General features: G+C 35.1%; 1 non-coding gene across 1 annotated transcript; it reads right to left on the reverse strand.

Moving 5' to 3' along the window:
• Nucleotides 1–3,035: 3,035 nt before the first annotated feature.
• Nucleotides 3,036–3,142, reverse strand: LOC124896362. The gene has a single exon (XR_007052723.1). It is a non-coding gene; the product is annotated as a small nucleolar RNA R71 (small nucleolar RNA).
• Between the last annotated feature and the right edge of the window lie 19,519 nt (nucleotides 3,143–22,661).

Here is a 22,661-nt window from a genome sequence, read left to right on the forward strand (position 1 = left end):
AAGGTGATGAGTGAAATTCACCAAAGGCATTCACGAGACGGTTGGTGATACATATCTTGTTGGATTCTTCATTCAAGGCATTGAGAGAGTTCAATTAGCATGACAAGTCTGCGGAGTTAGGAAGTCAGGGGAAACACATTCCTAGTATTCATCTCATATTGATTTCAACGTAAAGTGATCAAGATTTGTTACTACTGCTACTATTTTCACAAAATCTCTCCATTTACTTTTCTACAGTTTTCGGCTACCTCAACAAATCCGTGATAAAGATTCAGCCTATTTCTGTGGGTTTGACCTCAATATTTGTTGGGTTATATATTTGACAGCAACTGCATTATACTTTCTTGGAGGTGTAAGTAATCTTGAGCGGCATTAATTATTATTTTTTGTGTCTCTTTATGTTTTTCCCCGTTTTAATTTATTTATCTTACTTTTTAGGATCCGTTTGGCCTTAAGAATCTTTTACTTGTTTCGGAAAATTATTTTACTTTATGAAAATTGGAACGTTTGGCCATGAAAGTTTCAAATTCAATTCCAAATTATTTTTGAAAAAGTGAAAACAAGTTTTACTTATTTTCACTTTTTTCCAACTTCAGTTTCAACTTTATTTATTATTACGAATGACCCCATTCTTTTTACTTTTACAAAAACAACAACTGGAGTTAAATGCACCCACTTCTTTCTACTTTCATTGAAAGAAGACCTTAAAGTTGAATGCAACTTCAATTTTTGTATTTTTTCTCAAAATCTCCTCATGATACAACGAGACCTCTATCCGTCCACTCTCGCGACTCTTAATGCAACACCAACAACAAGGATAATATTATTGTTTCTCCTCTTGATCTTGGGCATATTTATATGCTTAAAGCACCAATATGCACCCAGATTTAGACTTAGTTGAAGAATTTTTGTATTAATTCTTAAGTATAATTTAGCTTTTATTCTATTTCTTGCCTAATGGATATGATTAGTACTTTCAGGATAAAAATCATAAAGAATTGTGCGCATTTAGATACAATAATGACATGGAAGGATTGAAGGAAAGGAAGGGAGTGAAATAAAGCTAAAACAACGAAAGCTGGAAAGTAGGAATCCTCATTTGAAGATACTCCACATCGCGCTAACCAACAAAATAGCAATGGTTAAATTCAAGTGAAAGTCCGCAAAACCACCGCGTCGCGGAGCAGTTCCACTTATCAAATTTTGCGACATGAAAGTTTAGCGCATCGCGGATGATGAATATTTCACAATTGTCCCAATTCAGTGGCTCACCGCGATTGTGACGCGTCGCGGTGATGGTGCATTTTACAATTGTCAAGAAATACTTGAGCTCCGCGATTACCCAGATTTTAATGAAAAATACCAATTGAAGGCATGGCGCGACGCGTCGTGTGAAAAAATCGAGAATATTGTAAGTGTTTTGTCCCAGCTATAAAGGAAAAAATCCAAGATAATTTTGGGGGCTTTAGCAAGGATAGCAGCAACGAAAAAGGAGAAATCTCTCTCTTTTAGGTTTCTTAGACATTCTTTTAAATTTCGTTACTTCAAAACTTGTTTCGGGTATGATTTATTACTTATTTTGGATGATGAATTCAAACATGAGTAGCTAAACACCCTATTTATAGGGTTGAGGCTAAGAGCATGATTACTCTTTTATATTCTTATTCATAGTTTCTTTTTTAGATTATCATCTGGGTTGTTCTTAATTTCTTGAGCTTACTATTTTAATGATTGGCCACCATTAGAATAAATCTATATTTCTATGTGCATCTGGGAGGAGAATCATAGGATAGAGTGAAGAAATTAGGGAGCAAAGTTCTTATTCTTTTATGAAATAAGGAATTTGAATTAGCATCTAGGATAAGGATATACCTAAAAGCCTTGCTTGGTTCACTTGCAAGAAGACAACTTCATGAATCTAGAAGAATTATTGTATCTCTGTGGGAGTTGAAGCTACGACATTCAATAGATAAAAGATTTGAGGTCGGGAGACTAAGATCGTTGCATAAACCTTGGGAATCATCAACCTGATAACCAATTAGACTGTGATAAGACTAGAGAATTGTATGATTGTTCAAAATATCTCAACCCTGGAATGATCCTCATTATTGATTACAACCGTTGCTTGTTTTGCTCTAGTTGTCACTAATTATTTCTTATTTAGTAATTTACATTTTATTTATAAAATCAAAATCATCTTGATACCTTCAAGCACTTAATACTCAATTGTCTTAAACTAAAGATTACATAAATTTCTAGTTTATTGATCCTCGTGGGAACGATATCTAATGGTCTAATTCATTATATTACTTGCACGATCGTGTACACTTGCGTGTGCATAGAGACATAATAAGTTTTTAGCGTTGTTGCCGGGGATCAAATAGAATTAGTAAATTGCTTAATTTTTTGGTTTTTGATAATAAGTTTAAGTGTTAACAACTTGATCTTAGCGACTGAATTTTTGCAGGTTTAGCTGAACACTGGACTGGCTAGGGATAAAGAGTTAGTAGAGCCCTTTGTAGAACCAGAAGTAATTTTTCATCAGAGGCGAAGAGCTCAATACTACATTTAACAGGGACAGATGGATGAATATGATATCCAATTATTGTTGATCCAAATGTTGGAAATATTCCAGCTCCTGTTATTCCAGCTGTTTCTGTTCAACCAGCCGCAAGACCTGTTCGTGAGGTGGTAATTTCACTTACGAACCATGTGACTAACAACATTTGGAAGCCTGAACCAGGAGGTCGGTGGGAATTAAAATAAAATACAGTGTAATTATTGAAATCTGTGGGGAATTTTATGGACTTTCACACGGCAATCCGCAGCAGCACTTACAAAAATTCTTGGAAATAAGCGATACATATATTTCTGAAGATGTGAATGCTGATTATGTCAGATTGACACTCTTTCCCCTTTCTATAATGGAGGAAGCAAAGAGATGGTTACATGCTAAACCACATCACTCCATCACTTCATGGGAAGATTGTACTCGGAAGTTCCTTATTTGATTGTTTCCATCCTAGAAGACTGCATGATTGAGGAGTGAGATATTGATTTTCAAACAGAAAGATGGAGAAAATCTTTACCAAGCTTGAGAGAGATTCAAGGGCATGCTCAGAAATTATCCTTATCACCATCAATCGAATGATGTTTTGATGCAAATATTTATAGAACGCCTTGAGTGTAATACCAAGATTCTCTTGAATTCAGTAGCAGGGGGCCAAGTTTTGGACAAAATATATGAAGAACGGTATACCTTGCTGAATCGAATCGCACAAGGGAATTCTAATTGGCATGCAAACTCAAGGAATGCTCCCAAAAAGGTTACAAGAGTTTTGGAGGTTGATCAGTTCACTGCATTACAAGCACAGATTATAGCAATGTATACTAATATGACTACTCAGCTTAACAACTTAAAGTTTGGTGCAACACAACCAGCAGCCATAACAAATGTGGTTCAATAGGTATATTTGTGGTGTGAAGTTTGTGGAAGTGGTGAGCATAAAGTAGATGTATGTTCTGTTAATCTAGATTCAGTCAACTATGTGGGGAATGTAAATCGTCAAGGTCAATAGAATTTTGGTAGTACGTATAATCCAAATTAGCGGAATCACCCTAATTTTTCATGGGTTGGATATCAGACACAGAATACAAATCAGTATAAGGAACCAGTGCAATCAAATCTATAATCGATTCAGAATAATCAGGCGACTTCTCAGAATAGTAATGTGGAGGAGTTGATTAAGCAGTTTATGGCTCAAGAAGCACAGTTTGTGGTAGACATAAAGGCTTAACAAACATAATTTGTAGCTGAGTTGAAAAGTCAACAATTGCTCATAAGAAATCTGGAGTTGTAGTTGGGTCAAATTGTAGGATCACAGAATACAAGGCCATAAGGAGCATTGCTTAGCAAAATTGAGGATAATCCTAAACAGGTGAATGCGGTTACAACAAGAAGTGGGCTACAAACTAAGGAGACGGTTTAGGAGAAGGATAATCCCGCAGTCACTGATGACAGTTTGTAAGAGAATGCAGAAGTAGAAGTCAAGAAAAAAGAGGCAAGTGAAGAGATTCATGTGGAGAAGAAGACTATCCCTTTACCCTTTCTTCAAAGGGCAAGGAAGCATCAAGAGAAAGCCAGTTTTAAAGAGTTTCTAGATCTTCTGAAACAAGTTCAAGTAAACCTTCCTCTTGTTGACATTCTACAGAGTGTGCCAAAATATGCTAAATACTTTAAGGATATTGTTGCAAATAAGAACCGATTGACTGAATATGCTACAGTTGCACTTACTCAAGAGTAGACGTCTAAAATTCAAAATAAACTGCCCATGAAGTTGAAGGATTCGAGTAGTTTCACCTTGCAGATTACCATTAGTCAGACTATTTGTGCACGTGGATTGTGTAACTTGGGTGCTAGCATAAATCTCATGCCCACGTCATGGTACCGGAAGATGGGTCTTAGGAATGCCAAACCCATGACTATTGTGTTGTAGTTGGCAGATAGGCCACTTGCTAGACCAGATGGTATTATTAAAGATGTATTGGTGCAAGTAGGATCTTTAATCTTTCCGGTGGATTTTGTGATTCTTGACTTTGAGGTTGATCCAGTTGTTCCATTTATTTTGGGATGACCCTTCTTAGAAACAGGACAGTCACTCATTAATGTGACAGTTGGAAAAATGAAAATGAAAGCGCATGATAAAGTAGAGGTTTTTGATATGTACAGATCATTGAAACTGCCAGCCATATATGAGGAGTTGTCTTCTATATCGTTTATTGATCTTGCTTCAGATTGGCAGTTGTTTTTGTCTGATAATCCATTAGAGAGAGCTTTGATGGGTTATGATCTATATGGAGACGTGGAAGTATTAGAATTAGTCCAGGTTATGAATTTGGCCGTAATTGAGACAAACAAAGTGTTGATTGAGCCTTTGAATAGACTAATTGGTCTACCACCCAGGCCTTCAGTCGAAGAAGCTCCTAACTTGGAGCTTAAGGTTCTTCCTCCTCACTTACAATATGTTTTTCTTGCTGATCAAGATACCTTGCCTGTTATATTTTTTACAAGATTATTAGATGTACAGGTAAAGGAAGCCTTAGTGGTTCTCAAGAGGAGAAAGAAGGCGATTGGCTGGCAAATGTCTGATATTTTAGGAATGAATCCAGCATTTTGCATGCAAAATATTTACATGAAAGAGGGGCATAGACCTAGAGTACAATACAACAAAGATTGAATCCTGTGATGAAGGAGGTGGTCAAGAAAGAAGTGATCAACTGGTTAGATAGTGGTATTGTTTACTCAATTTCCAATAGCAAATGAGTGAGTCCGATGCACTGTGTACCAAAGAAGAGAGGAATGATAGTAATAACCAATGATGATAATGAGTTAGTTCTCACACGTACAGTGACCGATTGGACAATATGTATAGAATAGCGGATGTTGAATAAAATAACTCATAAAGATCACTATCCAATTTCCTTCATTGACTAAATACTGGATAGATTGGCGGGACAAAAATATTATTATTTTCTGGATGGGTACTCTGGCTACAATTAGATAAGCATAGCACCGGAAGACTAAGAGAAAATCACGTTCACTTGTCTATACGGTACATATGCGTTCAGACACATGCCCTTCGGCTTATGCAATGCACCTGCTATATTTCAGAGATGTATGATAGCGATATTTTCAGACATGGTGGAAGAATTTGTGGAGGTATTCATGGATGATTTCTCTGTGTATGGTAATTCATTTGAAAAGTGTTTGCGAAATCTCGACAAAGTTCTAAATCGATACGAAGAAACAAACTTGGTGTTGAATTGGGAAAAGTGCCATTTTATGGTTAAGGAAGGAATTTTCTTAGGCCATAAAATGTCATTCCAAGGGCTGGAAGTGGATAAAGCAAAGGTTGAAATGATTGAAAAGTTACCTCATCTTGTCACAGTCAAAGGAGTGTGGAGTTTTTTGGGACATACTAGGTTCTATAGATAATTCATTCAAGATTTCTCAAAGATTGCAAGTACCATGTGCAAATTGTTAGATAAAGAAGCCAAGTTTGAGTTCAGAGCTGATTGCCATGAAGATTTTAAAAATCTTAAGAAGAAGTTGACGGAAGTACCTATTTTGATCGCACCAGATTGAGAGTTACCTTTTGAGCTGATGTGTGATGCTAGTGACATTGCAGTGGGAGAAGTGTTGGGTCAGAGAAAAAAGAAAGTATTTCGATTAATTTAATATTCTAGTAAGGTGCTGAATGATGCTTAATTTAACTACACAGTTACAGAGAAAGAGATATTGTCCATGGTATATGCATTTGACAAGTTTCAATCTTACTTAGTTGGTACCAAGGTCATTGTTCATATAGAACATACTGCCATTAAGTATCTTGTGAACAAAAAGGATGCAAAGCCACAACTAATTAGGTGGATTCTTCTACTTCAAGAATTTGATCTTGAGGTGCGAGATAGAAAGAGAGCTGAAAATCAAGTTGCTGATCACTTGTCATGGCTGGAAAATCGAAGCCATATTGTGGATGACTTTCTGAGTATTAAGGAAGAGTTTCCTGATGAGAAGTGGTTGTCATTAGATGCAGTTGAGTTCCCATAGTATGCTGACATTGTGAACTTGATAGCTTGTGAGGTGTATCCTCCTGAAACCACCACACAACAAAGGAAGAAATTACTCCATGATTCTTGTGCTTACATTTGGGATAAACCATACTTTTTCAGGAAGGGTCCAGATGGATTTATTCGTAGGTGTATCCCAGAGGCTAAATTTTCAAAGGTGTTACAAGACTGCCACTCATTTTCTTATGGTAGACATTATGGGAGTAAGAGGACTGCGAGAAAAGTGTTGTAATCAGGTTTTTTCTGGCCTACTCTGTTTAGAGATGCAATGGCTTTTGTAAGGAATTGTCATCAATGTCAAAGGTTGGGTACTATATCTAGGCGTCATGAGATGCCCCTCAATAATATTTTAGAAGTGGAAGTCTTTGATGTTTGGGGGATCGATTTCATGGGCCTATTCCCTCCTTCAAAAGGTAATCTGTACATTCTTGTAGTGGTTGACTATGTCTCTAAATGAGTGAAAGCTATGGCGAGTCCGACTAATGATGCAAGAGTGGTTTTGAAGTTTGTGAAGAAGCACATATTTTCCAGATTTGGTACGCCAAGAACAATAATTAGTGATGGAGGTACGCACTTTATTAACACCTGGTTTAAAAATCTTCTTGCTAAGTATGGTGTTAGGCACAAGGTTTCCATTGCACACCATTCTCAAATGAATGGACAAGTAAAGGTATCCAATTGGGAAATTAAGCAAATACTTCAAAAAATCGTGAACGGGCAACGGAAAGATTAGGCGGAGAAGCTAGATGATGCACTTTGGGCATATCAAATAGTGTACAAGACACCCATTGGGACATCTCTATATCACTTGGTGTATGGTAAGACGTGTCATCTTTCTGTAGAATTGAAACACCAAGCATATTAGGCGATGAAGAAGCTGAACTATGAGATGACTACCGCAGGGAAAGAAGGTTATTGCAACTGAATGAGCTTGATGAGTTTAGACTCCACACCTATGAAAATGCCAAGCTCTATAAGGAGAAGACCAAAAGATGGCATGACAAGCAAATTCAAGCTAGGGAATTTGAACTCGGACAACTTATGTTGTTGTTTAATTCACGGCATAAGTTGTTTCTGGGTAAATTACGATCGAAATGGTCCGGACCTTTTGGGGTGGTGTGTATGACACCCCGTAGAGCTGTGGAGTTATGGAATAAAAAGAAGGCAGAGAAGTTCCTTGTGAATGGACATCGTGTAGAGCATTATTGGGCGGATCATTTGGATAAGCACAAGGAATCTATCACTTTTACGGATGAGTGATGATGAGATGAACCGTGTCATGACGTAAAATAAGGTGCTATGTGGAAGGCAAACCACACATGTATTGTAATAGGTAGTTTAATTTTTAGCTTGTAAAATCAAAATGAAAAGAAAAATATAAAAAAATGAGTCGTGCCATGACCAAAACTGAGGCACTGAGTGGGAGACAACCCACTTTTACTTATGATATTTGTTGTTTTTATTTGAGATTGAAGGGAAATTCAAAGTGAAAATGAGGAAATTACCACAATTGAGGAAAACAACTAGGTTTGCAAAATGATATGTGTAAGTGGGGATTTTTCTCAGGTAAGAAAAGAGTGAAAATTACACAAGAAAATCTGATTTTGAAGAATGGCGCGACGCAGAACTGGGTAGTTTGACAATTGTCAAATTCCAGTAAGGATTCGCGATTTCCATCGTGATGCGGAGAGCTGTGATTTGACAATTGTCAAATTCCAGTAGCCTGTTGCAATTTTTAGTGCGACGCGTAACTTGGAAAATTGACAATTATCAATTTACAGTGACTTAACATGAAATTTAGCGCGTCGCGGTGGTTAGTTAAATGGAAATTGTCATTCTTCAGTAGTTCTATGCGATCTTACCGTATCGCGAAGGGGGTTAAAATCGGGCATTAATACTAAATTAATGCTAACCCGACCCGCCCCTCTATAAATACCCCGTCAAAACCCTAAACCCTCTTATTTCCTCCACAAGCGCCGTCTTTTCAGCCTTTCCTCCTACTAATCATCTAAAATTTCCCCAAAACTTTCATCCTTCTCTCAACTTTTGAGGTATGTGCTTTAAATTTAAATTTAATTTTTTTCTTTCTTTTTGTATCTTATGATGTTGGCTAGCATTTTGGGGCAATATCCCTATTATAGTAGTTGTAAATTTTAGCATTGCCCGTGATATTTTGTCTTGCAATCTTTGTGACATCTTAATCTAGTCTTCATAATTCTGAATTGATTCTATGATAATCGAATGGTTATATGCAGTTTGTATTTGGGGAAAGTGTTTTTCAAAAGTTAGTTGTGAGGTTAGGAAGTGTAGGGGCATTGTAGTTAGATGTGTGAAGCAAGAAGGTTTAGAAAGTTAGGGGTAATTTTATTTTGGATGGAACCATGTTGATTATGCTCCTACTGTCCACCATGCATATACCCTTACTATTTGATGTTAGTTGATTTAGTAGAATTCTAAGAAAATACTCCTTTGATGCGTGATGTTGTAGCAACATGATCTCGTTCATAGTCTCTTAATGAGTAATTAGATGGGAATAGATGAGACGGTGTTGTATGCTGAGGAAATGATTAACGCTGAAGTATCCCGAAGAGTAATATGATGTCTTTAAATATGATAATAAGACCAATAAAAGGGAAGTTTGAGTACCTTGGATATTGACACATGTGCTTAGCTAACAACTGAGTATGGGGTGGAAAGTCATCCGTAATGCACACTTAGTTTAGCTAGTCCCAAGTTTAACATACTCAAATATTTATTGCATTTTCTGTATTACAGGAATTTTGTAACCACAAACAGTCAAAGGCAAGGCAAAGACTGGACCTTCTGCACCTTCTAGGAAGAGGAGCAGACCATTGAGGGTCAACTGACTAGAGTGCCTAGGGCCCACCACTTCAGCGGGGGTAGGTTCACAAATTTGGGTTCAAAGCTGTAGCAAGGATGGAAAGCAGTGGTATTCCAAGCATACGGATGCCAAATATATCTCGGAGGTGTACATTGATCGTTTTAGCCTCATGAGAGAATGTCCATCTATGGTACAAAGAATTGATGAAATTAACATGAATTTCATCTTCTATCAGCCAACTGAGTGTAGTTTGCACTTAGTTAGAAAATTTTACCCCAATTGGGGCCCCAGTCATCCTGAACATTTGTTGAAGGTTCACAGGAAAGTGGTTCGATTCACTACTGCTGATATTAATGATTTATTGGGTATACCAGAAGCCAACCCAAATTTCTTGAGGCAGTTTATTGTTTCTCCTCCGTATGCGCATATCAAGCATCCGTTATATGGTCAGCGATCCTTAGCTCGTTGGACTAGGCATCGTGTTACAGGTTTGCACTCTTCCTTCCCTTATACTAATATGAACAAGGAAGCAAGGATATGGGGTCGTATTATTTATTCATGCTTGATTCAAGAGAAGCATATGACGAAGGTTACTCGGTATAGGGTATGTTTGATCTATACCCTGATGTGTCCTGATGTGGCGATAAATGTGGGTAATATGATTTTTTTCTACTATGAAGAAGACACGTACCCCGGCAGGGCGCAGTTTTGGGTTTGGAGGTTTGGTTACTAGATTTTTGCGAAGGCACAGGGTGGATGAAGAGGAGCTGGATTATAAGCCCAAGTTTATTACTCGCCCTGTGGATATAACTACTGCAAGGAGTACATCTGTGGTAGCTGGCCCGATTTTGACCATGCTGGAGCGACAGACGAGGACTTATAAGTTACTGGGCAGGCTGTATGGTTTTATGATGATGCTGTCAAAGATGGGAGATAGACTAACTATACTAAAAGAGCTCTATGCCGTAGAGCTCGATTATTCACTTGGGCGCTATGCTAGGACTATGTTAAGGATTGGCCCAGATTTTATTGAGTCAGTTGATGATGATATACCAACTGATGAAGATCACAGGTACAAGGATTCAAAGATGGAGTCGGATGAAGAGGACCAATCTGATGATGATGGAGCTGATGATGATGGCGATGATGTGGACGGGACTCCTGAGGATATGACTACTATAGTCCCGTTTGAGTGACCAGGGAGTATACTGCCACTCTACCATAGGCTTATTTGGAAGCACTGGGACAGTTCTTTATTTAAGTGTAGGGTGGTGGGTTCTTTTGGTATTCTGTTTCATTTTTGTTCTTTTATTATGGTTGAACAATTTTATTTTTTATTCGTTTGATTTTACGAGTTCTAGCTATTCGGAACACTGGTCTGTAATAGTTAGTAACTTTGTGGATTGCAATTTGCCCTCTTTGGCATTTATCGCATGTTGCTTAAGTTTAAAGTATTATTTTATTGTTATTTTTACCCTCATTGACAAGTTTTAGTTTCAAGTAGTTATGTTTGCCTTTGCCCTCTTTGGTAATTAGGAATAAATAGTCATAGTTAGTTGACATCCCCTATGATAAATGGATGACGACCGTCTTAAGGGGAGTGGTCATAGGAATTAAAGAAATATACGAGAACCTAATCACTATCTTAGAGGAGTGTGTGGAATGGGCCATCTTTGCAGTAATGGAAATTAATTTGAGTATAAATAAACATAAAAGTGTTTTTATTTGATTACTGATGATTTAATCTCGTTAAATAAAATTTGATGTGTTGGCTTAATTTTGAATTCAATAAAGAACATGATTGGGAATCTTGGTTTGATTCTGTGCATACACTGTGAGTGTGAGGATTTGTGTATATTCTACATGAATAGAAATAACTAGAACTTACCTGGTGTGTCTATAAAGCGAAATAAAGGGTGTTGGGTTTAGGAAGTGATGTAGGCATTTATTTAACAGCCTTGTTTCTAACTTAAATAGACCTACCTTGGTGCATAGTCTTAGTCAACCCCGTTGAGCCTTTAGCCTCTTTCTTTGGCAGCCTGTTATGTAACCCGATCCTTTCTTTTCTAAATCTTAATTTGATCCAAATAAGCTCCTAAGCGTTTTAATATAAAACTAAGAGGAGATTAAGAGCGTAAATGAGGAGGAGAAAAGGTAAAAATTTGATGCCCCTAAAGTAGTTGTTATTGATGTTTGATGATTCTGGGTTAATTGGGAGTTAGTAGATAGAAATATTACAATGAACCTGTTTTGGCCCTGGTCCAGATGGATAATGTGCACCTTAACGTAGGCTTCGCTTAAGTTAAGGATGGCTATAATAGGGGTGCATAACATAAAATTGGTACGAAAAAAGAGAAGTATGTGGAAGGAATGACTATTACTCCCAACCCGGTTTGAGTAAATAAGCTAATTGAAAGAGGAGTTGAAAAATAAAAGAATGAGGAGAAAATAGAAGGATAAATTGGTGTTGGAGAACAGAGTTAACTGATAATTCTTGTACTAAAACGCTTAGGAGCAATAGTTATTATTTCCCCAAATAGTACCTACTTGTCCCTAAGCTTTTATTACAACCCGAAAACGACCTAGTTGATCCTTCACCCAAACATCCAACTATTAGTGGAGTAGGATACTAAGGGAAAACTTATGGTTCATTCACTAGCATGTATGAATTCTTTGTTGAGAGAAAGTGATTAGATGTTGAAACTCCCTATTTTTCATAGATATTAGTGTGAGTTAATATGGGAAAATTTTCTTGAGTGAGGATGCAGGCAGATGAAAGACGAATTACTTATTGTGTTTCTTTGATTGAGTTTGCCCACATGTTATAAATTCATTATTGAGATAGAAAAATTTGTACTAAATTGTCTCATATTGCTAAAAATTATTTTGACAAGATGATGCAAGAATACGCTATTGCAAAGTGTAAGTGCCCATTGCAACATAACTTTTAATTTATGATGCAAAGAGGAAGTAATTGTGCTTTTGAATTCATGTGTTCGAGGATGAACAAGGTTTTAAGTGTGGGGTGGTGATCTTGGGCATATTTATTTGCTCAAAGCACCAATATGCACCTAGATTTAGATTTAGTTCAAGGACTTTTGTATTAATTCTTTAGTATAATTCAACTTTTATCCCATTTCGTGCCTAATGGATATGATTATTACTTTCAGGATAAAAATCATGAAGAATTGTGTGCATTTGGATACAACGATGATATGGAAGGATTGAAGGAATGCAAGGGAGTGAAATAAAGCTAAAAAAATGAAAGCTGGAAAGTAGGAATCCTCATTTGAAGATACTCCGTGTTGCGCTGACCAAAAAAATAACAATGGTCAAATTCCAGTAAAGGTCTGTGAAACCACCAAGAAAGGAGTAGTTCTACTTATCAGATTTTATGACCTGAAAGTTTAGCGCGTCGCAGAGGATGAATATTTCACAGTTGTCCCAATCCAGTGGCTCACCACAATTGTGGCTCGTCGCGGTGAGGGTGCATTTTACAATTGTCAAGGAATACTTGAGCTCCGCGATTGCCCAGATTTTAATGAAAAATAGAAATTGAAGGCATGACGCGACGCGCCGTGTGGAAAAATCAGGAATATGTTAAGTATTTTGTCCCAGCTATAAAAGGAAAAATCTAAGATAATTTTGGGGGACTTTAGCAAGGATAGCAGTGGCGGAAAAGGAGAAATCTCTCTTTTAGGGTTCTTAGACATTCTTTTAAATTCCTTTACTTCAAGACTTGTTTTGGGTATGATTTATTACTTATTTCGGATGATGAATTTAAACATGAGTAGCTAAACACCCTATTTCTGGGGTTGAGGCTAAGAGCATGATTACTCTTTTATATTCTTATTCATAGTTTCTTTTTGGATTATCATCTGAGTTGTTCTTAATTTATTGAGCTTACTATTTTAATGATTGGACACCATTAGAATAAATCTATATTTCTATGTACATTCGAGAGGAGAATCGTAGGATAGAACGAAGAAATTAGGGAGCAAGGTTCTTATTCTTTTATGAAATAAGGGATTTGAATTAGCATCTAGGATAGGGATATACCTAGAAGCCTTTCTTGGTTCACTTGCAAGAAGACAACTTAATGAATCTATAAGAATTGTTGTATCTCTGCGGGAGTTGTAGCTACAACATTCAATAGATAAAAGATTTGAGGTCGGGAGACCAAGATCATTGCATAAACCTTGCGAATCATCAATCTGATAAACAATTAGACTGTGATAAGAATAGAGAATTGTATGATTCTTCGAAATATCTCAACCCTGGAATCATCCTCATTATTGATTACAACCGTTGCTTGCTTTGCTCTAGTTGTCACTAATTATTTCTTATTTAGTAATTTACATTTTATTTATAAAATGAAAATCATCTTAATACCTTCAAGAACTTAATATCCAATTGTCTTAAACTAAAGATTGAATAAATTTCTAGTTTATTGATCCTCGTGGGAACGACTGTCTAAGTCATTATATTACTTGCACGATCGGATACACTTGCGTGTGCGTAGAGACGCAACTCCTCTCACATTTAATCTTATATTGTAGGTAAATTAGTTAAGATAGGTATTTTTGATAATTTTTAAACTTGGGGGTATAAAATTATATTTAAAAAGTTCTTTCCAAAAGTCTAAAAAAAGTATCAAAAAGACTTTGACAAACATAACTCCAACTCTAACTCCAACTCCAACTTTAATTCCAACTCCAACTTCAAAAAATTTTAGTTTCCATGGCCAAACACCTACTTAATCTATTATATATTTGAAAAAAATACATAACAAAGACTATAAATTACAATACTTAACAACTTGAAATATTTAAAAGATATATAAATAAATCTAATTCTCTCAAAATTTTATAGTGTCTCTTACATTAGCACAGAAAAACAGTATTATAAATCACAAGAATTAACAACTTAAAATATTTAAAAAAATTTATTGACTATTGAAATTGTATCAATGCCACAAAAAGTTGAGACAAGGAAAGTAATATATATTATTGGGTAAGGGGCTTATGGAATTGCCCCACCGCGGATAAAGGAAAAGGGGCCAATAAAATTTTGCCAAAGCATTCAGTACGTCAATATGTATACTTTAGCACAATTTCATGGGCTATTTCCTTGCCTTTTTTTTAAATATTTTTCTCCATTTTAATTCTTTTATCTTACTTTTCTAAATATATTATATATTTGAAAAAAATACATAACAAGGACTACAAATTACAATATTTAACAACTTAAATATTTAAAAGATATAAGAAAAATCTAGTTGACTCTCAAAATTTTATCAATGTTACTTAAATTGAGACAAAAGAAATAGTATTATAAATCACAATAATTAACTACTTAAAATATTTAAAATTTTAGTTGACTATCAAAATTGTATCAATACTACAAAAGTTGAGACAAGGAAAGTAACATATATTAGTTGAAATTTACATAAAAAGTATTTAAAAGTACAATAGTTTACAACTTAAAATATCTAAAAATATATTTTAAAATATGGTTGACTATTCAAATTCTATTTGTATCACATAAATTGAGACAAGAAAGTATATTGGGTTCGTTCTAGCATGAGCTCCTCGATATCTAGTACTATAAATATGAGTTGTAATAGTTTAGAACTATTTTATTTTGGAAAAATTACAAAAAAATGCAACTACTAATGCTGCATTATAAAATATAGCTCAGTCTATGTTACATCACCAAATATGACTCAATTGTATAGAAAAAAAAGATACTTTACATCCTTAGCCATATTATTACTCTCTCTTAAACACATCTCCAATCTTCATCAACCAAATAGAAAACTGAATGTAAATCCCGAGTTTTGGCCTTAGAAAATTTTCTTGAAATCTATCCTCCGAACCAAATACGGCTCTAGGGTATGAGCTGTATGCTGGGGTACGAGTGGTATGGTCCTGTCATAAGCTGACCAGTGTAAGTTGGTGGGATGATTTTGATCACTGGAGTGGTCATGACTTAAGGGTATGAGTCATAAGGCTTGGATACGAGTCGCATCAGGGACTCGTATGGTGGGCAGTATTTAATCCTCTTGGTAATTCATTTTGCCAGGGATACGGATCATGGATACGGATCGTATGCTGATTTTATGACTTGGTTGGATGAGTCGTATATTGGATAGTGTCTAATATAAGGTTACGACCTTGGTACGACTGGTGGGAACCAATCGTAAGAAAGGGTACGACTCGTAAGAGGGTCAGTCGTATCCCGATTTTTAAGGGACTTAAGTGGGGGTATTTTGGACATTTTCCTACTTTTCCAAATTATGACCCACAACTTCTAATACACTTAGGAGGTTATTTACCCTATTATTCTATTCATTAACACAGAGAAAACTATTCCTAAACATTCAACAATTCTCTCAAGAGCTTTTGGGGCAAGAGAGCTAGGGTTTCAACTTGGGGATTACTTTGGTGATTTTATTCCATTATCTTTCTAGGTTTAAGGCATGTTTCTCTTTCCTACTTCTTATTTCTAAAAAGTCATGGATTTTATGGATGTTTTCATAGTTTCAGTGTTGCATGGTTTATGGTTTCAACTATTAATTGGGGTTTTTGTTTATAATGGCTTGGTTATGGTTTCCTATGGTTTAATTATGCTTTTATATGCATCAATGATGGTTTTGGGCAATTGTATTGCATGGTAATAGATTTGGTCTTTGGAATTGGTTTTGGTTATATTATATCCCCAAGGTGTTTGATGAAATGCTTATAAAGATATGTCCATTGCATTGACTTTTGTAAATGAAACTCTTGCTTGTTTTCAGCTTATGTATGAAACTATAAATGGTTTACAAAGGTTAAAGGATTATTGGTTTTTCTTGTGGAGTACATGAAAGTCTCCCAAAAGGTTAATATGATAAATGGAAAAGGCACTTGAGAGTCCCCTAACCCTAAATTGTTTGGCTATGGATAAATCTTGTAAGTATGATTGGTATGATGATACCACTAATAAAATGGCCTTGGTTAATAAATGGTAATTGGATTTGTTTGGATATGGTTTTAATTTGGGAATTAATGGTGGGATATGTAACTAAGCCGTGGAAGGTAGAGGTTCTGGGGGAACTGAAACTAGAAACTCATATTTGCCTATATGAGGGGTCTTTGATGGCCATGTGTGAGTGTCACGTTTTATATTGTAGGGATGTACTAGTCATCCTATGGGATATCTCCTGGTCAAGCGGCTACATGTACTAGGACTCTTTTAGCAGGGGGAGCTGAACCCATATGGCCCATGGGTATGGTTAAACAACAAGGTTACACATCCCAGGTAAAGGTTTTAAATATATGTTAAACATGGATTCCCTTTCCTGACACTTATATATATGTATGGTTGTATGCATAATGAATGGTTTTACTTGGTTGTTTAATTGACATTACTTTATCCTTATCCTGAGATACATGCTAGTGGTCACTCGCTAACCCATCTACTGGCGACTGTACACCTACGCTATACAGGAACTGGCCGTTCAACTTCTTCTACATAGTGATTAACTCAAGGATAATATTTGGATTGAAGTGGTGAGCTCCCACCTTTTTGGAAGACTCCATTTCATGATATGGATACTCTTAGACACTTTGCTTTTATTTTTATTTTAGACATTGGTTTTGGCTATGGTTGTGGGCATGTCCCAATCGGATATCTGTATTCTTTTGGATAGAGTCTTTGTGGTACTTCTGGGGGTTGGTATGAGTGGGATTGATATTGGTGTCGGCTTGGCATTGGAATAATCTAGGAGGCTGGCATCATCAGACATAATTTCTCACTGTTTCGTCATATTATATTTTGGGATTAATTATCATGTTATGTTTTGATTTTCTCTTTGGTTTGGTATGGTATGGATGGTTGGGTTTGTTATGATTAGCCTCGGTTAGGTCGCTCACGATCATGATCCTATCCTAGAGTCTTGATGTGAACAATAACACTATCTTGTTATATCTTTAGAATTCAGCTCATCTGAGGCTGTGAAAGGTGGATGGTTGGGTTAAGGGTGCGGTTCTCGGTCCGGGTTAGACTTGGGATGCCCATTACGTCAAGGCCCTAGTTCGGGTTGTGACACTGAATTTGGTTTTCAATTTACACAAGGTTAGACATTTCTCATCAAAAGTTGTAACTTACAAAAGCTGTAAAATTTATAAAATCTTTCTTTTCCTGCGACTCCTATTAGGGCACGCTAGTCCTTTCATTGAATGTAAATGAATATTCTTATTGAATCTTTTAGATTCCCATTAATTGATACTATATTTTTCCTTTTAAATTTTTGTGGTGGATCTCCAACTTAACATGCCAAATCCTTAGCTGGAACCTTCTAAATTATATACCTACTTATTGTTGAACTCAATTAGTTTTTCTGCCCCATGATCTATATTAGTTTCCAATAGCATAAGTAGGGAATCATTGACTTCCATAAGTATATTATATCTTAAAGATTATACAGTATAAACATAATCTAAATTTTACTTTTTATTAGCTCCATGAGGTAGCCTTCCCTATTTGAACATGGTTTTAGTCCGAGATGAACGATTATTGAACGAAGTAGAAGAATCAAAGTTTGATTAGAAGTATATCATGTATGACATTAATGAATCTTGTCCTTGTTGGGTAACTCCAAATACTGCGTATGGCATGGCCCACTTGGAATTAAGGAAGAAGACACAGGTATAGTTTTTGTATAGTATTGTATATGAATATACTATACACTTTTATATACTTTTACATGATGTTGTATAATAAGTGTATATACAATTATACAATAATATGAAAATTATACAAAAATATATGTATGTATATATAATGTTTATAATGTATCTACATTGTATAAGTGTATATAAAATGGAGAGGAAGAAGAAAATCACTAACACAAAAAATATTGTATTTTATATACAAATATATACAATAATATACAATGCAATATACAAATATATACACTACTGTGCAAAAAACAGACCACTTCTTCCTCGAATTCAAGCATCAAATTGATTCAAGAGCACCTCAAAACTACACCAAATCATAAAAAATTTCAAATTTGAGTTCCAATACATAACCAATCTTTTACAACTATACCACGCGAAATAGAGCGTATTTATGAAAAAACTGAAACCTGAAATTGTAAAAAAAATCAAAATAATGCTGATTTTTTTCACTAATTTGTTTGAAGTTTCTTGGGAGAGAATTGAGAATGAATTGGAGTAAATATCATGAAGAAGAAACTGGGAATTTGGTATTAGAAGTGTTGTTCCCTATGTAACTAGAAAGAAAAGTTAGTTTAGAGTGAATGACGGGCTATAAAGTGTAAAGTATATTTTTGGTTACTTAAATATAAAGTAGTTGTACTTTTGTGTAATTATCCTTTTTATTTTATGTTATGAATACAGTGGTTGAAAATGAATTGTCCATTTACTCCATATATGAATTACTTACAATCCTATGTATCTACATAATATATTTCTCTAGGTTAAATGAATTATTTGGATAGAAATGTATTTTTTTAATCAAAAGAGGCCAATATTGATCATTTATTACAAAACCAACAATATGTACAGAAAAATTTGATTCATATCATGACCCAGTTTTACGAGTCATGATGGCACCTACTTTAACCACCAGTTGGTAAGCCAAACCATAGGCCAGGACGATAAGTAATGGGCTGGTTGGTAGAAAGTAGAGTAAATATCAAAATTATTCAAGTAATTATTTACAAGCCATAAATATAAGAATGATAACACAACTAGAGATAAATAAGAAAAAGAACAAAAGTATCTCATGACCTAATAATGTTGGTACTAGAGCCTCCAGCAAAAGAATAAGAGTACTAATAATATCAAATATGCAATAGTCTTGAGTAGAAAGACCATCCAAAAATAGAAGAAGGAGAGAATTCAGCTCCGACTTGGAAATCTCACCCTATATTCGAACTCTCAATCCGCACTAGTACGGACGACAACAACTTCAGCTAGTACTCGAATTTGCATGAGAAAAAAAATACAGAAGTGTAGTATGAGTACCAAAATATTGGATACTCAGTAGGCATCATCGTCCAATTGAGATAAATCATAATAAAAATACAATAGGATGCGAGATGGTAAACTAGAGTCAAGAAAAGGGATAAAACTAGAATAATGCTCCAAATACAAAAAATAAATAACCGAGTAGATAATATAAGAAAAGCAACTAACTATAGTCTAATGAGGCCCTCATATGATCAGAAGGCACAAATAAGAGTAAATAATACAATCTACCCCCCCATAAGCCCGATGGATGCTATTAGGAAAGAAATACTTATAATGATAATCTTAAAGTATTCGAACCTCAAAACTGTAACTGTGGATTCTCCCATACCATAAACACCGGACTCGAACCGGTTCCATAATCATCATAAGTAACCTCGCAATGCTGGACTCAAACTGAAAATAGTATCGTAAATACCATACTTAGACTAGAAATAATATCTTAACTACCAGACAGTATTAGTATCATTAGCTTAGTGTACGTGCTTTGCACGTGTGAGTCACATCGATCACTAAAAATATATCCATAAGAAGAACACATTATTAAAAGGTTGCAATTAACGTTAAAATACATGCTATATGTACTTAAACAATAAAAAAAATAAATTTAATTTGAATCTCAAAATTTCAATTATACCACGTAAATTGAGACAAAGAAAATAATTTGAAAAATTATAAATCTCTAAACAATTTTTTCCCAAAAGCTTGATCAAACACTGACTTTTTAAAAATAAGAATGTTTAAGAAAAATTGAATATTTTGGAGAAAAAAAAGCTTAAAAATGACTATTTTGGAGGAAAAAAAAGCTTGGTCAAAGTCATGATAAGAAAAAACATGTTCACCTTATGTATTATATATATATGTCAAAGTCATGATAAGAAAAAACATGTACACCTTATGTATTATATATATATATATATATATATATATATATATATATTTGCATTAAGGTCAAGAAACACAATAATATCAACATTGAATATATCTCTATTGATCAGCGGTGAGTTTTGACCAGTTAAGCCATGGTGAACTTTGATATTGCTAGAAATTATTACACGACTGGCTATAGAATTGGCTAGAAAATAGTTTGAAATCATATTATAACTTTTCATGGTTGAAAACAGATTGAAATCATCTCAAAGATTTAACACATAACCTAATAAAGATGAAAAATAGGATATCATGACGAATAAAAAGCATACTATGTTCCATGGCTGACCTTGAGAGGGGAAATTACCTAGTCCTATATATTAGATTTATGTTTGAGTCTGCAATTTATAGAAGAAAAGATGTTTTAGTTGATGTAAAAAAGGAAAGAAAAAAACATGGAGGTATAGAACTAAAATAGGATTCAAGACCTATTCAAGTTTTATTTCAATTATTATTATTATTTTTAAACAAAGAAACTTTCTTAAAAATAGCAAAAAGACAATTTTGTCTATTGTGGAGTTTTTTAAGTAAGGGCAAAAATTTTAAATCACTTTTCTAAGGGCCTTCACACTTTTAATTTATTATAGATAATTATCGGACTTGAACCGATCTTCATAGAAATTCATGGTACAAGTCTAGTCAAAAGTGCGAAAGTGTCTAAATCCTTCTAAGGCTAAAAAATATAAATAGGATGATAGAAGAGGGCCTCTTAAGTCTATAAGGAGTTAATTATAATAGTGATCTAAAGTGGGTCGGAGGGGCCCGCTTCTAACCTTGAAAGTCCATTCTAAGGCGTTTTCGGCCCCATGCTAGACTAAGGTTCCAAATTCCACTACAAGGTACTAAATAAGTCTCATTAAGTCCTAAGGTCGCCATTCAATCCAAGAAACAGATGGATAGGTTAAATTTACCGGCTAAATAACCTAAATTTTTCTAAATATACAACCGATTCATAGTTTTCCAATGCAAGAGTAACATAATATCATATCGATAAAGCTCAATCTATAAGGAGAGTAAGCCTTGCCTACTTGGACGCCGAAGAATGCCTAGTAAAGTACAATAAATTGGAGATTTTTCCTATCTAGAAGCCTCCGCATAATGCCACACTATCAAAATATTGATCTACACATTAATATGCAAATAATGATATCCATATTACATTTTAATGCCTCGGGTCCATAATTGAGTCAAAATTTCATGTGGGGCCCACTTGCAAAATCACAATTTTGAAACTGTCAACATGTTCTCTATGCTAGGGCTAGTCATATTTTGATTAAAACTGAAAGAGTCAAAAAAATGAATCGAAATTTAATTTTGCTTCGGTTTTTTATTTTTTTGGATTGGTTTCGATTTCAAATTTTAGAAATTCGGTTAAACTATTTGGTTTTCGGATTTTCAATTTTTTTTTTGGGTAAATCTAAAAACCAAAATTATATAAATAATATATTATAGTTTATACATATATATATATATATATATTATTATATATTTAAATATACTAAAAATATAATATAATCTGATATAACATATACAACAACAACATACCCAGTGTGTTCCCACAAAATGGGGTCTGGGGAGGGTAAGATGTACGCAGTCCATACCGCTACCTCCGAAGAAGTAGAGAGACTCTTTTCATAGACCCCCGGCTCAAGATAAAGAATAGGTGACAAGGAGATGGATTACATAACAGAAAAGGCGTAAGGAATAATAAAAAGTAAATCAGAGTAATACGAAAATACTAGAGATACAACAACATGAAATAAGCAGATAACAACTGAGAAAATATGAAAGGGACACCCACGTATAAGTAACACATACTCGCCGCCATAGACACCTATAGACATAGACCTAAGGTTACTAACCTGGCTACACAAAATCTCTCTTAGTGGCTTGCTACAACCCACACCCTTCCGCTAGCCTTCTACCCTTATCCGCAACCTCCACACCTTCCTATCTAGGGTCATGTCCTCAGTAAGATACAGCTGCTCCATGTCATGTACGATCACCTCCCTCTAGTATTTCTTTGGCCTAACTCTACTCCTCCAAAATCCATCCAACACTAGTCTCTCACACCTAAGCACTGGGGCATCCGCATTCCTCCTCATCACATGTCCAAATCATCTCAGCCTTCTTTTTTGCATTTTATCCTCTACCGATGCCACTTCTATCTTCTCTCAGATAATCTTATCCCTAATTCTTTCCCCTATAGTAAGCCCACA

This window comes from Capsicum annuum, chromosome 2 (assembly GCF_002878395.1).
Source record: "Capsicum annuum cultivar UCD-10X-F1 chromosome 2, UCD10Xv1.1, whole genome shotgun sequence".
NCBI classification, from domain to species: domain Eukaryota; kingdom Viridiplantae; phylum Streptophyta; class Magnoliopsida; order Solanales; family Solanaceae; genus Capsicum; species Capsicum annuum.